This window comes from Misgurnus anguillicaudatus, chromosome 9, assembly GCF_027580225.2.
Source record: "Misgurnus anguillicaudatus chromosome 9, ASM2758022v2, whole genome shotgun sequence".
Lineage (NCBI taxonomy): Eukaryota > Metazoa > Chordata > Actinopteri > Cypriniformes > Cobitidae > Misgurnus > Misgurnus anguillicaudatus.
The window spans coordinates 6,623,382-6,637,293 of record NC_073345.2 but is presented as its reverse complement, the minus strand read 5'-3'; the positions used below and the strand labels follow the sequence as shown (position 1 = coordinate 6,637,293).

At 43.9% G+C, this 13,912-nt stretch overlaps 22 non-coding genes across 22 annotated transcripts; all 22 read left to right on the top strand.

The window, feature by feature from the left end:
* The first annotated feature begins 1,576 nt into the window (after nt 1–1,576).
* On the top strand, nt 1,577–1,647 carry trnag-ccc (transfer RNA glycine (anticodon CCC)). The gene has a single exon. It is a non-coding gene; the product is annotated as a tRNA-Gly (tRNA).
* Nucleotides 1,648–1,868: 221 nt separating this feature from the next.
* Nucleotides 1,869–1,939, top strand: trnag-ccc (transfer RNA glycine (anticodon CCC)). Its single transcript has one exon. It is a non-coding gene; the product is annotated as a tRNA-Gly (tRNA).
* A 1,077-nt stretch (nt 1,940–3,016) lies between these two features.
* Nucleotides 3,017–3,087, top strand: trnag-ccc (transfer RNA glycine (anticodon CCC)). The gene has a single exon. It is a non-coding gene; the product is annotated as a tRNA-Gly (tRNA).
* Nucleotides 3,088–3,305: 218 nt separating this feature from the next.
* Nucleotides 3,306–3,376, top strand: trnag-ccc (transfer RNA glycine (anticodon CCC)). The gene has a single exon. It is a non-coding gene; the product is annotated as a tRNA-Gly (tRNA).
* Nucleotides 3,377–3,772: 396 nt separating this feature from the next.
* On the top strand, nt 3,773–3,843 carry trnag-ccc (transfer RNA glycine (anticodon CCC)). Its single transcript has one exon. It is a non-coding gene; the product is annotated as a tRNA-Gly (tRNA).
* Nucleotides 3,844–4,642: 799 nt separating this feature from the next.
* Nucleotides 4,643–4,713, top strand: trnag-ccc (transfer RNA glycine (anticodon CCC)). Its single transcript has one exon. It is a non-coding gene; the product is annotated as a tRNA-Gly (tRNA).
* A 218-nt stretch (nt 4,714–4,931) lies between these two features.
* Nucleotides 4,932–5,002, top strand: trnag-ccc (transfer RNA glycine (anticodon CCC)). The gene has a single exon. It is a non-coding gene; the product is annotated as a tRNA-Gly (tRNA).
* Nucleotides 5,003–5,398: 396 nt separating this feature from the next.
* On the top strand, nt 5,399–5,469 carry trnag-ccc (transfer RNA glycine (anticodon CCC)). The gene has a single exon. It is a non-coding gene; the product is annotated as a tRNA-Gly (tRNA).
* An 804-nt stretch (nt 5,470–6,273) lies between these two features.
* Nucleotides 6,274–6,344, top strand: trnag-ccc (transfer RNA glycine (anticodon CCC)). Its single transcript has one exon. It is a non-coding gene; the product is annotated as a tRNA-Gly (tRNA).
* A 223-nt stretch (nt 6,345–6,567) lies between these two features.
* On the top strand, nt 6,568–6,638 carry trnag-ccc (transfer RNA glycine (anticodon CCC)). The gene has a single exon. It is a non-coding gene; the product is annotated as a tRNA-Gly (tRNA).
* A 218-nt stretch (nt 6,639–6,856) lies between these two features.
* Nucleotides 6,857–6,927, top strand: trnag-ccc (transfer RNA glycine (anticodon CCC)). The gene has a single exon. It is a non-coding gene; the product is annotated as a tRNA-Gly (tRNA).
* A 396-nt stretch (nt 6,928–7,323) lies between these two features.
* Nucleotides 7,324–7,394, top strand: trnag-ccc (transfer RNA glycine (anticodon CCC)). Its single transcript has one exon. It is a non-coding gene; the product is annotated as a tRNA-Gly (tRNA).
* A 514-nt stretch (nt 7,395–7,908) lies between these two features.
* Nucleotides 7,909–7,980, top strand: trnag-ccc (transfer RNA glycine (anticodon CCC)). The gene has a single exon. It is a non-coding gene; the product is annotated as a tRNA-Gly (tRNA).
* Nucleotides 7,981–9,829: 1,849 nt separating this feature from the next.
* trnag-ccc (transfer RNA glycine (anticodon CCC)) lies at nt 9,830–9,900 on the top strand. The gene has a single exon. It is a non-coding gene; the product is annotated as a tRNA-Gly (tRNA).
* Nucleotides 9,901–10,121: 221 nt separating this feature from the next.
* Nucleotides 10,122–10,192, top strand: trnag-ccc (transfer RNA glycine (anticodon CCC)). Its single transcript has one exon. It is a non-coding gene; the product is annotated as a tRNA-Gly (tRNA).
* A 799-nt stretch (nt 10,193–10,991) lies between these two features.
* trnag-ccc (transfer RNA glycine (anticodon CCC)) lies at nt 10,992–11,062 on the top strand. Its single transcript has one exon. It is a non-coding gene; the product is annotated as a tRNA-Gly (tRNA).
* Nucleotides 11,063–11,563: 501 nt separating this feature from the next.
* On the top strand, nt 11,564–11,634 carry trnag-ccc (transfer RNA glycine (anticodon CCC)). The gene has a single exon. It is a non-coding gene; the product is annotated as a tRNA-Gly (tRNA).
* A 223-nt stretch (nt 11,635–11,857) lies between these two features.
* trnag-ccc (transfer RNA glycine (anticodon CCC)) lies at nt 11,858–11,928 on the top strand. The gene has a single exon. It is a non-coding gene; the product is annotated as a tRNA-Gly (tRNA).
* A 223-nt stretch (nt 11,929–12,151) lies between these two features.
* Nucleotides 12,152–12,222, top strand: trnag-ccc (transfer RNA glycine (anticodon CCC)). The gene has a single exon. It is a non-coding gene; the product is annotated as a tRNA-Gly (tRNA).
* A 218-nt stretch (nt 12,223–12,440) lies between these two features.
* On the top strand, nt 12,441–12,511 carry trnag-ccc (transfer RNA glycine (anticodon CCC)). The gene has a single exon. It is a non-coding gene; the product is annotated as a tRNA-Gly (tRNA).
* Nucleotides 12,512–12,907: 396 nt separating this feature from the next.
* trnag-gcc (transfer RNA glycine (anticodon GCC)) lies at nt 12,908–12,978 on the top strand. The gene has a single exon. It is a non-coding gene; the product is annotated as a tRNA-Gly (tRNA).
* An 803-nt stretch (nt 12,979–13,781) lies between these two features.
* Nucleotides 13,782–13,852, top strand: trnag-gcc (transfer RNA glycine (anticodon GCC)). The gene has a single exon. It is a non-coding gene; the product is annotated as a tRNA-Gly (tRNA).
* The last annotated feature ends 60 nt before the right edge of the window (nt 13,853–13,912 follow it).

Below are 13,912 nucleotides of genomic sequence, written 5' to 3'. Positions count from 1 at the left end.
TCCAATTCCCGGCCAATCCAAGTGTTGTTTGTCCGTTATGTGTTTCTTGTAAGAATGCTCCACGAGGCAGTTATATGGGATGCAGTGTGGTCAGCTGCTCATATTTATTCCGTTTTGATATGTGGGACGTGATTTCATGAAACTTAACATTTCAAAACTTGGTTTGTACTTAATCCATCTACAAAACAAGTATGGTGAGTTAGGCAGCTAGGGCTTTTAGATGAGTTCTTACAAGCAAGCATTGGTGGTTTAGTGGTAGAATTCTCACCTCCCACGCGGGAGACCCGGGTCCAATTCCTGGCCAATGCAAGTGTGGTTTGTCCATTATGTGTTTCAATAATAAACGCTCCATGAGGCAGTTGTATGGGATACAGTCTGGTCAGCTGCTTTGCTCTGATTTTGATATGTGGGACGTGATTTCATGAAACTTAACATTTCAAAACTTGATTTGTCCTTAATCCATGTACAATGCATGTATGGAAAGTTAGGGAGCTAACGCTTTTAGATGAGTTCTTAAAAGCAAGCATTGGTGGTTCAGTGGTAGAATTCTCGCCTGCCACGCAGGAGACCCGGGTCCGATTCCCGGCCAATGCAAGTGTGGCTTGTCCGTTATGCTACTATTGTAAAAATGCTCCATGACACAGTTATATGGGATGCAGTGTGGTCATCTGCTTTGCTCTGATTTTTTCGTTTTGATATGTGGGACGTGATTTCATGAAACTTAACATTTCAAAACTTGGTTTGTACTTAATCCATCTACAAAACAGGTATGGTGAGTTAGGCAGCTAGGGCTATTAAATGAGCACTTAGATGCAAGCATTGGTGGTTCAGTGGTAGAATTCTCGCCTGCCACGCGGGAGACCCGGGTCCGATTTCCGGCCAATGCAAGTGTGGCATGTCCATTATGCTACTATTGTAAAAATGCTCCATGACGCAGTTATATGGGATGCAGTGTGGTCAGCTGCTTTGCTCTGATTTTTTCGTTTTGATATGTGGGACGTGATTTCATGAAACTTAATATTTCAAAACTTGATTTTGACCCGGGTCCAATTCCCGGCCAATGCAAGTGTTGTTTGTCCGTTATGTGTTTCTTGTAAGAATGCTCCACGAGGCAGTTATATGGGATGCAGTGTGGTCAGCTGCTCTGATTTATTCCGTTTTTATATGTGGGACGTGATTTCATGAAACTTAACATTTCAAAACTTGGTTTGTACTTAATCCATCTACAAAACAAGTCTGGTGAGTTAGGCAGCTAGGGCTATTAGATGAGCACTTAGATGCAAGCATTGGTGGTTCAGTGGTAGAATTCTCGCCTGCCACGCGGGAGACCCGGGTCCGATTCCCAGCCAATGCAAGTGTGGCTGGTCCATTATGCGTTTCCAAAATAAATGCTCCATGAGGCAGTTGTATGGGATACAGTGTGGTCAGCTGCTTTGCTCTGCTTTTTTCATTTGATATGTGGGACGTGATTTCATGAAACTTAACATTTCAAAACTTGATTTGTCCTTAATCCATGTGCAAAACAAGTATGGTGAGTTAGGCAGCTAGGGGCTACTAGATGAGCCCTTAGATGCAAGCATTGGTGGTTCAGTGGTAGAATTCTCGCCTCCCATGCGGGAGACCCGGGTCCAATTCCCGGCCAATGTAGGTGTTGTTTGTCCGTTATGTGTTTCTTGTAAGAATGCTCCACGAGGCAGTTGTATGGGATGCAGTGTGGTCAGCTGCTTTGCTCTTATTTTTTCATTTGATATGTGGGACGTGATTTCATGAAACTTAACATTTCAAAACTTGATTTGTCCTTAATCCATGTTCAAAACAAGTATGGTGAGTTAGGCAGCTAGGGCTTTTAGATGAATTCTTAAAAGCAAGCATTGATGGTTCAGTGGTAGAATTCTCGCCTCCCACGCTGGAGACCCGGGTCCGATTCCCGGCCAATGCAAGTGTGTCTGGTCCATTATTTGTTTCCATAATAAATGCTCCATGAGGCAGTTGTATGGGATACAGTGTGGTCAGCTGCTTTGCTCTGATTTTGATATGTGGGACGTGATTTCATGAAACTAAACATTTCAAAACTTGATTTGTCCTTAATCCATGTACAATGCATGTATGGAAAGTTAGGCAGCTAACGCTTTTAGATGAGTTCTTAAAAGCAAGCATTGGTGGTTCAGTGGTAGAATTCTCGCCTGCCACGCGGGAGACCCGGGTCCGATTCCCGGCCAATGCAAGTGTGGCTTGTCAGTTATGCTACTATTGTAAAAATGCTCCATGACACAGTTATATGGGATGCAGTGTGGTCATCTGCTTTGCTCTGATTTTTTCGTTTTGATATGTGGGACGTGATTTCATGAAACTTAACATTTCAAAACTTGGTTTGTACTTAATCCATCTACAAAACAGGTATGGTGAGTTAGGCAGCTAGGGCTATTAGATGAGCACTTAGATGCAAGCATTGGTGGTTCAGTGGTAGAATTCTCGCCTGCCACGCGGGAGACCCGGGTCCGATTCCCGGCCAATGCAAGTGTGGCATGTCCATTATGCTACTGTTGTAAAACTGCTCCATGACGCAGTTATATGGGATGCAGTGTGGTCATCTGCTTTGCTCTGATTTTTTCCATTTTGATATGTGGGACGTGATTTCATGAAACTTAACATTTCAAAACTTGGTTTGTACTTAATCCATCTACAAAACAAGTATGGTGAGTTAGGCAGCTAGGGCTATTAGATGAGCACTTAGATGCAAGCATTGGTGGTTCAGTGGTAGAATTCTCGCCTGCCACGCGGGAGACCCGGGTCCGATTCCCGGCCAATGCAAGTGTGGATGGTCCATTATGTGTTTCCATGAGGCAGTAGTATGGCATACAGTGTGGTGTTGCTTTGCTATTATTTTTTCATTTGATATGTGGGACGTGATTTCATGAAACTTAACATTTCAAAACTTGGTTTGCACTTAATCCATGTACAAAACAAGTATGGTGAGTTAGGCAGCTACGGCTACTAGATGAGCCCTTAGATGCAAGCATTGGTGGTTCAGTGTTAGAATTCTCGCCTCCCACGCGGGAGACCCGGGTCCGATTCCCGGCCATTGCAAGTATGGCATGTCCATTATGCTTCTGTTGTAAAAATGCTCCATGACGCAGTTGTATGGGATGCAGTGTGGTCAGCTGCTCTGATTTATTCCGTTTTGATATGTGGGACGTGATTTCATGAAACTTAACATTTCAAAACTTGGTTTGTAATTAATCCATGTACAAAACAAGTATGGTGAGTTAGGCAGCTAGGGCTATTAGATGAGTTCTTATAAGCAAGCATTGGTGGTTCAGTGGTAGAATTCTAGCCTCCCACGCGGGAGACCCGGGTCCGATTCCCGGCCAATGCAAGTGTGGCATGTCCATTATGCTACTATTGTAAAAATGCTCCATGACGCAGTTATATGGGATGCAGTGTGGTCAGCTGCTTTGCTCTGATTTTTTCGTTTTGATATGTGGGACGTGATTTCATGAAACTTAATATTTCAAAACTTGATTTTGACCCGGGTCCAATTCCCGGCCAATGCAAGTGTTGTTTGTCCGTTATGTGTTTCTTGTAAGAATGCTCCACGAGGCAGTTATATGGGATGCAGTGTGGTCAGCTGCTCTGATTTATTCCGTTTTGATATGTGGGACGTGATTTCATGAAACTTAACATTTCAAAACTTGGTTTGCACTTAATCCATGTACAAAACAAGTATGGTGAGTTAGGCAGCTAGGGCTACTAGATGAGCCCTTAAAAGCAAGCATTGTTGGTTCAGTGGTAGAATTCTCGCCTCCCACGCGGGAGACCCGGGTCTGATTCCCGGCCAATGCAAGTGTGGCATGTCCATCATGCTTCTGTTGTAAAAATGCTCAATGACGCAGTTATATGGGATGCAGTGTGGTCAGCTGCTCTGTTTTTTTGTTTTGATATGTGGGACGTAATTTCATGAAACTTAACATTTCAAAACTTGATTTGTCCTTAATCCATGTACAATGCATGTATGGAAAGTTAGGCAGCTAACGCTTTTAGATGAACTCTTAAAAGCAAGCATTGATGGTTCAGTGTTAGAATTCTCGCCTCCCACGCTGGAGACCCGGGTCCAATTCCCGGCCAATCCAAGTGTTGTTTGTCCTTTTATGTGTTTCTTGTAAGAATGCTCCACGAGGCAGTTATATGGGATGCAGTGTGGTCAGCTGCTCTGATTTATTCCGTTTTGATATGTGGGACGTGATTTCATGAAACTTAACATTTCAAAACTTGGTTTGTACTTAATCCATCTACAAAACAAGTATGGTGAGTTAGGCAGCTAGGGCTATTAGATGAGCACTTAGATGCAAGCATTGGTGGTTCAGTGGTAGAATTCTCACCTGCCACGCGGGAGACCCGGGTCCGATTCCCGGCCAATGCAAGTGTGGCTGGTCCATTATGCGTTTCCATAATAAATGCTCTATGAGGCAGTTGTATGGGATACAGTGTGGTCAGCTGCTTTGCTCTGCTTTTTTCATTTGATATGTGGGACGTGATTTCATGAAACTTAAAATTTCAAAACTTGATTTGTCCTTAATCCATGTGCAAAACAAGTATGGTGAGTTAGGCAGCTAGGGGCTACTAGATGAGCCCTTAGATGCAAGCATTGGTGGTTCAGTGGTAGAATTCTCGCCTCCCACGCGGGAGACCCGGGTCCGATTCCCGGCCATTGCAAGTATGGCATGTCCATTATGCTTCTGTTGTAAAAATGCTCCATGACGCAGTTGTATGGGATGCAGTGTGGTCAGCTGCTCTGATTTATTCCGTTTTGATATGTGGGACGTGATTTCATGAAACTTAACATTTCAAAACTTGGTTTGTAATTAATCCATGTACAAAACAAGTATGGTGAGTTAGGCAGCTAGGGCTATTAGATGAGTTCTTACAAGCAAGCATTGGTGGTTCAGTGGTAGAATTCTAGCCTCCCACGCGGGAGACCCGGGTCCGATTCCCGGCCAATGCAAGTGTGGCATGTCCATTATGCTACTATTGTAAAAATGCTCCATGACGCAGTTATATGGGATGCAGTGTGGTCAGCTGCTTTGCTCTGATTTTTTCGTTTTGATATGTGGGACGTGATTTCATGAAACTTAATATTTCAAAACTTGATTTTGACCCGGGTCCAATTCCCGGCCAATGCAAGTGTTGTTTGTCCGTTATGTGTTTCTTGTAAGAATGCTCCACGAGGCAGTTATATGGGATGCAGTGTGGTCAGCTGCTCTGATTTATTCCGTTTTGATATGTGGGACGTGATTTCATGAAACTTAACATTTCAAAACTTGGTTTGCACTTAATCCATGTACAAAACAAGTATGGTGAGTTAGGCAGCTAGGGCTACTAGATGAGCCCTTAAAAGCAAGCATTGTTGGTTCAGTGGTAGAATTCTCGCCTCCCACGCGGGAGACCCGGGTCCGATTCCCGGCCAATGCAAGTGTGGCATGTCCATTATGCTTCTGTTGTAAAAATGCTCAATGACGCAGTTATATGGGATGCAGTGTGGTCATCTGCTTTGCTCTGTTTTTTTGTTTTGATATGTGGGACGTAATTTCATGAAACTTAACATTTCAAAACTTGATTTGTCCTTAATCCATGTACAATGCATGTATGGAAAGTTAGGCAGCTAACGCTTTTAGATGAACTCTTAAAAGCAAGCATTGATGGTTCAGTGGTAGAATTCTCGCCTCCCACGCTGGAGACCCGGGTCCAATTCCCGGCCAATCCAAGTGTTGTTTGTCCTTTTATGTGTTTCTTGTAAGAATGCTCCACGAGGCAGTTATATGGGATGCAGTGTGGTCAGCTGCTCTGATTTATTCCGTTTTGATATGTGGGACGTGATTTCATGAAACTTAACATTTCAAAACTTGGTTTGTACTTAATCCATCTACAAAACAAGTATGGTGAGTTAGGCAGCTAGGGCTATTAGATGAGCACTTAGATGCAAGCATTGGTGGTTCAGTGGTAGAATTCTCACCTGCCACGCGGGAGACCCGGGTCCGATTCCCGGCCAATGCAAGTGTGGCTGGTCCATTATGCGTTTCCATAATAAATGCTCTATGAGGCAGTTGTATGGGATACAGTGTGGTCAGCTGCTTTGCTCTGCTTTTTTCATTTGATATGTGGGACGTGATTTCATGAAACTTAATATTTCAAAACTTGATTTGTCCTTAATCCATGTGCAAAACAAGTATGGTGAGTTAGGCAGCTAGGGGCTACTAGATGAGCCCTTAGATGCAAGCATTGGTGGTTCAGTGGTAGAATTCTCGCCTCCCACGCGGGAGACCCGGGTCCGATTCCCGGCCAATGCAAGTGTGGCTTGTCCATTATGCTACTGTTGTAAAAATGCTCCATGACGCAGTTATATGGGATGCAGTGTGGTCATCTGCTTTGCTCTGATTTTTTCCGTTTTGATATGTGGGACGTGATTTCATGAAACTTAACATTTCAAAACTTGGTTTGCACTTAATCCATGTACAAAACAAGTATGGTGAGTTAGGCAGCTAGGGCTACTAGATGAGCCCTTAGATGCAAGCATTGGTGGTTCAGTGTTAGAATTCTCGCCTCCCACGCGGGAGACCCGGGTCCGATTCCCGGCTTATGCAAGTGTGGCATGTCCATTATGCTTTTGTTGTAAAAATGCTCCATGACGCAGTTGTATGGGATGCAGTGTGGTCAGCTGCTCTGATTTATTCCGTTTTGATATGTGGGACATGATTTCATGAAACTTAACATTTCAAAACTTGGTTTGTAATTAATCCATGTACAAAACAAGTATGGTGAGTTAGGCAGCTAGGGCTATTAGATGAGTTCTTACAAGCAAGCATTGGTGGTTCAGTGGTAGAATTCTCGCCTCCCACGCGGGAGACCCGGGTCCGATTCCCGGCCAATGCAAGTGTGGCATGTCCGTTGTGCTACTATTGTAAAAATGCTCCATGACGCAGTTATATGGGATGCAGTGTGGTCAGCTGCTTTGCTCTGATTTTTTCGTTTTGATATGTGGGACGTGATTTCATGAAACTTAATATTTCAAAACTTGATTTTGACCCGGGTCCAATTCCCGGCCAATGCAAGTGTTGTTTGTCCGTTATGTGTTTCTTGTAAGAATGCTCCACGAAGCAGTTATATGGGATGCAGTGTGGTCAGCTGCTCTGATTTATTCCGTTTTGATATGTGGGACGTGATTTCATGAAACTTAACATTTCAAAACTTGGTTTGCACTTAATCCATGTACAAAACAAGTATGGTGAGTTAGGCAGCTAGGGCTACTAGATGAGCCCTTAAATGCAAGCATTGGTGGTTCAGTGGTAGAATTCTCGCCTCCCACGCGGGAGACCCGGGTCCGATTCTCGGCCAATGCAAGTGTGGCATGTCCATTATGCTTCTGTTGTAAAAATACTCCATGACGCAGTTATATGGGATGCAGTGTGGTCATCTGCTTTGCTCTGTTTTTTTCGTTTTGATATGTGGGACGTGATTTCATGAAACTTAACATTTCAAAACTTGATTTGTCCTTGATCCATGTACAATGCATGTATGGAAAGTTAGGCAGCTAACGCTTTTAGATGAGTTCTTAAAAGCAAGCATTGGTGGTTCAGTGGTAGAATTCTCGCCTGCCACGCGTGAGACCCGGGTCCGATTCCCGGCCAATGCAAGTGTGGCTTGTCAGTTATGCTACTATTGTAAAAATGCTCCATGACGCAGTTATATGGGATGCAGTGTGGTCATCTGTTTTGCTCTGATTTTTTCATTTGATATGTGGGACGTGATTTCATGAAACTTAACATTTCAAAACTTGGTTTGCACTTTATCCGTGTACAAAACAAGTATGGTGAGTTAGGCAGCTAGGGCTACTAGATGAGCCCTTAGATGCAAGCATTGGTGGTTCAGTGGTAGAATTCTTGCCTCCCACGCGGGAGACCCCGGGTCCGATTCCCGGCCAATGCAAGTGTGGCATGTCCATTATGCTTCTGTTGTAAAAATGCTCCATGACGCAGTTATATGGGATGCAGTGTGGTCATCTGCTTTGCTCTGTTTTTTTCGTTTTGATATGTGGGACGTAATTTCATGAAACTTAACATTTCAAAACTTGATTTGTCCTTAATCCATGTACAATGCATGTATGGAAAGTTAGGCAGCTAACGCTTTTAGATGAATTCTTAAAAGCAAGCATTGGTGGTTCAGTGGTAGAATTCTCTCCTCCCACGCTGGAGACCCGGGTCCAATTCCCGGCCAATCCAAGTGTTGTTTGTCCGTTATGTGTTTCTTGTAAGAATGCTCCACGAGGCAGTTATATGGGATGCAGTGTGGTCAGCTGCTCATATTTATTCCGTTTTGATATGTGGGACGTGATTTCATGAAACTTAACATTTCAAAACTTGGTTTGTACTTAATCCATCTACAAAACAAGTATGGTGAGTTAGGCAGCTAGGGCTTTTAGATGAGTTCTTACAAGCAAGCATTGGTGGTTTAGTGGTAGAATTCTCACCTCCCACGCGGGAGACCCGGGTCCAATTCCTGGCCAATGCAAGTGTGGTTTGTCCATTATGTGTTTCAATAATAAACGCTCCATGAGGCAGTTGTATGGGATACAGTCTGGTCAGCTGCTTTGCTCTGATTTTGATATGTGGGACGTGATTTCATGAAACTTAACATTTCAAAACTTGATTTGTCCTTAATCCATGTACAATGCATGTATGGAAAGTTAGGGAGCTAACGCTTTTAGATGAGTTCTTAAAAGCAAGCATTGGTGGTTCAGTGGTAGAATTCTCGCCTGCCACGCAGGAGACCCGGGTCCGATTCCCGGCCAATGCAAGTGTGGCTTGTCCGTTATGCTACTATTGTAAAAATGCTCCATGACACAGTTATATGGGATGCAGTGTGGTCATCTGCTTTGCTCTGATTTTTTCGTTTTGATATGTGGGACGTGATTTCATGAAACTTAACATTTCAAAACTTGGTTTGTACTTAATCCATCTACAAAACAGGTATGGTGAGTTAGGCAGCTAGGGCTATTAGATGAGCACTTAGATGCAAGCATTGGTGGTTCAGTGGTAGAATTCTCGCCTGCCACGCGGGAGACCCGGGTCCGATTCCCGGCCAATGCAAGTGTGGCATGTCCATTATGCTACTATTGTAAAAATGCTCCATGACGCAGTTATATGGGATGCAGTGTGGTCAGCTGCTTTGCTCTGATTTTTTCGTTTTGATATGTGGGACGTGATTTCATGAAACTTAATATTTCAAAACTTGATTTTGACCCGGGTCCAATTCCCGGCCAATGCAAGTGTTGTTTGTCCGTTATGTGTTTCTTGTAAGAATGCTCCACGAGGCAGTTATATGGGATGCAGTGTGGTCAGCTGCTCTGATTTATTCCGTTTTTATATGTGGGACGTGATTTCATGAAACTTAACATTTCAAAACTTGGTTTGTACTTAATCCATCTACAAAACAAGTCTGGTGAGTTAGGCAGCTAGGGCTATTAGATGAGCACTTAGATGCAAGCATTGGTGGTTCAGTGGTAGAATTCTCGCCTGCCACGCGGGAGACCCGGGTCCGATTCCCGGCCAATGCAAGTGTGGCTGGTCCATTATGCGTTTCCAAAATAAATGCTCCATGAGGCAGTTGTATGGGATACAGTGTGGTCAGCTGCTTTGCTCTGCTTTTTTCATTTGATATGTGGGACGTGATTTCACGAAACTTAACATTTCAAAACTTGATTTGTCCTTAATCCATGTGCAAAACAAGTATAGTGAGTTAGGCAGCTAGGGGCTACTAGATGAGCCCTTAGATGCAAGCATTGGTGGTTCAGTGGTAGAATTCTCGCCTCCCATGCGGGAGACCCGTGTCCAATTCCCGGCCAATGTAGGTGTTGTTTCTCCGTTATGTGTTTCTTGTAAGAATGCTCCACGAGGCAGTTGTATGGGATGCAGTGTGGTCAGCTGCTTTGCTCTGCTTTTTTCATTTGATATGTGGGACGTGATTTCATGAAACTTAACATTTCAAAACTTGGTTTGCACTTAATCCATGTTCAAAACAAGTATGGTGAGTTAGGCAGCTAGGGCTTTTAGATGAATTCTTAAAAGCAAGCATTGATGGTTCAGTGGTAGAATTCTCGCCTCCCACGCTGGAGACCCGGGTCCGATTCCCGGCCAATGCAAGTGTGTCTGGTCCATTATTTGTTTCCATAATAAATGCTCCATGAGGCAGTTGTATGGGATACAGTGTGGTCAGCTGCTTTGCTCTGATTTTGATATGTGGGACGTGATTTCATGAAACTAAACATTTCAAAACTTGATTTGTCCTTAATCCATGTACAATGCATGTATGGAAAGTTAGGCAGCTAACGCTTTTAGATGAGTTCTTAAAAGCAAGCATTGGTGGTTCAGTGGTAGAATTCTCGCCTGCCACGCGGGAGACCCGGGTCCGATTCCCGGCCAATGCAAGTGTGGCTTGTCAGTTATGCTACTATTGTAAAAATGCTCCATGACACAGTTATATGGGATGCAGTGTGGTCATCTGCTTTGCTCTGATTTTTTCGTTTTGATATGTGGGACGTGATTTCATGAAACTTAACATTTCAAAACTTGGTTTGTACTTAATCCATCTACAAAACAGGTATGGTGAGTTAGGCAGCTAGGGCTATTAGATGAGCACTTAGATGCAAGCATTGGTGGTTCAGTGGTAGAATTCTCGCCTGCCACGCGGGAGACCCGGGTCCGATTCCCGGCTAATGCAAGTGTGGCTGGTCCATTATGTGTTTCCATAATAAATGCTCCATGAGGCAGTAGTATGGCATACAGTGTGGTCAGCTGCTTTGCTCTTATTTTTTCATTTGATATGTGGGACGTGATTTCATGAAACTTAACATTTCAAAACTTGGTTTGCACTTAATCCATGTTCAAAACAAGTATGGTGAGTTAGGCAGCTAGGGCTATTAGATGAGCACTTAGATGCAAGCATTGGTGGTTCAGTGGTAGAATTCTCGCCTCCCACGCGGGAGACCTGGGTCCGATTCCCGGCCAATGCAAGTGTGGCATGTCCATTATGCTACTGTTGTAAAACTGCTCCATGACGCAGTTATATGGGATGCAGTGTGGTCATCTGCTTTGCTCTGATTTTTTCCATTTTGATATGTGGGACGTGATTTCATGAAACTTAACATTTCAAAACTTGGTTTGTACTTAATCCATCTACAAAACAAGTATGGTGAGTTAGGCAGCTAGGGCTATTAGATGAGCACTTAGATGCAAGCATTGGTGGTTCAGTGGTAGAATTCTCGCCTGCCACGCGGGAGACCCGAGTCCGATTCCCGGCCAATGCAAGTGTGGATGGTCCATTATGTGTTTCCATGAGGCAGTAGTATGGCATACAGTGTGGTCAGCTGCTTTGCTCTTATTTTTTCATTTGATATGTGGGACGTGATTTCATGAAACTTAACGTTTCAAAACTTGGTTTGCACTTAATCCATGTTCAAAACAAGTATGGTGAGTTAGGCAGCTAGGGCTATTAGATGAGCACTTAGATGCAAGCATTGGTGGTTCAGTGGTAGAATTCTCGCCTCCCACGCGGGAGACCCGGGTCTGATTCCCGGCCAATGCAAGTGTGGCATGTCCATTATGCTACTGTTGTAAAAATGCTCCATGACGCAGTTATATGGGATGCAGTGTGGTCAGCTGCTTTGCTCTTATTTTTTCCGTTTTGATATGTGGGACGTGATTTCATGAAACTTAACATTTCAAAACTTGGTTTGCACTTAATCCATGTACAAAACAAGTATGGTGAGTTAGGCAGCTACGGCTACTAGATGAGCCCTTAGATGCAAGCATTGGTGGTTCAGTGGTAGAATTCTCGCCTCCCACGCGGGAGACCCGGGTCCGATTCCCGGCCAATGCAAGTGTGGCATGTCCATTATGCTACTGTTGTAAAAATGCTCCATGACGCAGTTATATGGGATGCAGTGTGGTCATCTGTTTTGCTCTTATTTTTTCCGTTTTGATATGTGGGACGTGATTTCATGAAACTTAACATTTCAAAACTTGGTTTGTAATTAATCCATGTACAAAACAAGTATGGTGAGTTAGGCAGCTACGGCTACTAGATGAGCCCTTAGATGCAAGCATTGGTGGTTCAGTGTTAGAATTCTCGCCTCCCACGCGGGAGACCCGGGTCCGATTCCCGGCCATTGCAAGTATGGCATGTCCATTATGCTTCTGTTGTAAAAATGCTCCATGACGCAGTTGTATGGGATGCAGTGTGGTCAGCTGCTCTGATTTATTCCGTTTTGATATGTGGGACGTGATTTCATGAAACTTAACATTTCAAAACTTGGTTTGTAATTAATCCATGTACAAAACAAGTATGGTGAGTTAGGCAGCTAGGGCTATTAGATGAGTTCTTACAAGCAAGCATTGGTGGTTCAGTGGTAGAATTCTAGCCTCCCACGCGGGAGACCCGGGTCCGATTCCCGGCCAATGCAAGTGTGGCATGTCCATTATGCTACTATTGTAAAAATGCTCCATGACGCAGTTATATGGGATGCAGTGTGGTCAGCTGCTTTGCTCTGATTTTTTCGTTTTGATATGTGGGACGTGATTTCATGAAACTTAATATTTCAAAACTTGATTTTGACCCGGGTCCAATTCCCGGCCAATGCAAGTGTTGTTTGTCCGTTATGTGTTTCTTGTAAGAATGCTCCACGAGGCAGTTATATGGGATGCAGTGTGGTCAGCTGCTCTGATTTATTCCGTTTTGATATGTGGGACGTGATTTCATGAAACTTAACATTTCAAAACTTGGTTTGCACTTAATCCATGTACAAAACAAGTATGGTGAGTTAGGCAGCTAGGGCTACTAGATGAGCCCTTAAAAGCAAGCATTGGTGGTTCAGTGGTAGAATTCTCGCCTCCCACGCGGGAGACCCGGGTCCGATTCCCGGCCAATGCAAGTGTGGCATGTCCATTATGCTTCTGTTGTAAAAATGCTCAATGACGCAGTTATATGGGATGCAGTGTGGTCATCTGCTTTGCTCTGTTTTTTCGTTTTGATATGTGGGACGTAATTTCATGAAACTTAACATTTCAAAACTTGATTTGTCCTTAATCCATGTACAATGCATGTATGGAAAGTTAGGCAGCTAACGCTTTTAGATGAACTCTTAAAAGCAAGCATTGATGGTTCAGTGGTTGAATTCTCGCCTCCCACGCTGGAGACCCGGGTCCAATTCCCGGCCAATCCAAGTGTTGTTTGTCCTTTTATGTGTTTCTTGTAAGAATGCTCCACGAGGCAGTTATATGGGATGCAGTGTGGTCAGCTGCTCTGATTTATTCCGTTTTGATATGTGGGACGTGATTTCATGAAACTTAACATTTCAAAACTTGGTTTGTACTTAATCCATCTACAAAACAAGTATGGTGAGTTAGGCAGCTAGGGCTATTAGATGAGCACTTAGATGCAAGCATTGGTGGTTCAGTGGTAGAATTCTCGCCTGCCACGCGGGAGACCCGGGTCCGATTCCCGGCCAATGCAAGTGTGGCTGGTCCATTATGCGTTTCCATAATAAATGCTCCATGAGGCAGTTGTATGGGATACAGTGTGGTCAGCTGCTTTGCTCTGCTTTTTTCATTTGATATGTGGGACGTGATTTCATGAAACGTAACGTTTCAAAACTTGGTTTGCACTTAATCCATGTTCAAAACAAGTATGGTGAGTTAGGCAGCTAGGGCTATTAGATGAGCACTTAGATGCAAGCATTGGTGGTTCAGTGGTAGAATTCTCGCCTTCCACGCGGGAGACCCGGGTCCGATTCCCGGCCAATGCAAGTGTGGCATGTCCATTATGCTACTGTTGTAAAAATGCTCCATGACGCAGTTATATGGGA